Genomic DNA, 1,416 nt, shown 5'->3' on the forward strand with positions numbered 1-1,416 from the left:
ATTATCATTTGAAGTTTTAACCCTTTGAAGCATACATTTTTCTTTACACGGAAAACACCTGAAATTTGTTACTCGGAGGTTTTTGGGGTCGCTGATTATGAATCTGAATTCCATTTTCAGAAATTCAAAATGGCGGATCCAATATGGCCGACGATTTTCTAAAAATTGCACAATTTCGCTTGAAATGTATTACTCGGGGGTTTTTGAAGTCGCTCATTACGAATCTGAATTCCGTTTTGAGAAATTCAAAATGGCGGATTCAATATGGCCGACGATTTTCTAAAAATTGCACAATTTTGCTTGAATGTGTTACTCGGGGGTTTTTGGGGATGCTGATTACGAATCTGAAGTCCGTTTTCCGAAATGCAAAATGGCGGATCCAATATGGTGGACGATTTTTCAAAAAAATTGCCTATTTTCCATCTTAGTCTTTATCTTACGCATAATCGACATAATAACAAAAAAAAAATAAAATAAAATAAAAATAAATATTTATGAAAAGAAACTTTCAGAAAACGGATTTCCGATTCGTAATCAGCGGCCCAAAATCCTTATACCTCAAAGTAACATTTTATTATTTGAAATACATGAGCTAATAATGATTTTTTTTGTTATATGTGGTGTTTTTTTGCGTTCCTTTGTTTATAACAATGTCTTATTCAGTGTTGCCAATTTGGTGATTTTCCCGTTAAATCTAACAGTTTCTATGTTGATTTGACGGTAATAATTCAAAAATAACGGCTAACGGGAAATCTGGTGATTTTTATTTTATAGTTAACGGTATGGTTTAATACACTCCCGTTATGATCATCCTTGCTATTATTTATAAATATAGAAATAAAATGAATTCGTACATGTTGAACGCAATAATGGGCACATTCAACGGACTCAATAGTTGAGTGAGTGCTCGCTATTATTGGTATATTCTTCTAGATCTAAAATTCTGATTGGATGATCTAAAAGAATACACCAATAACAGTGAGCGCTTACTTAACAGTTGAGTCCGCTGAACGCGCCCATTGAACGTTCCAGCTGCATTTCGTAGAAACAAAGGGTGTGATTATAACTTCGTAATTATAACTGCTGTTATAATTACGAAGTTCGATCAGAACTTATAACAAAAATTCACTCTAATGATACGTATACTTTTATAAATTTGAAAGATTTAGATTTTACAAGTTTTGAAACTTTGTTCACTTAATCGAAACACATTATGGAAATGTATTTATGTAAAAAATTGGAAAAATAATTTCAATATTAAAAAGAAAAATATTAAAAAATAAATATTTGTTTATGTAAAAATGTATAAAATTTACGTATTTTTTTGTTTATGTAAAAATGTATAAAATATACATATAAAAAAGTTCATAACGTAAAATTTTATTACATTTGAATGGAATGCGCGGAATGGAATGT

Source organism: Cyphomyrmex costatus, unplaced genomic scaffold (assembly GCF_001594065.2).
Source record: "Cyphomyrmex costatus isolate MS0001 unplaced genomic scaffold, Ccosl1.0 scaffold366, whole genome shotgun sequence".
Lineage (NCBI taxonomy): Eukaryota > Metazoa > Arthropoda > Insecta > Hymenoptera > Formicidae > Cyphomyrmex > Cyphomyrmex costatus.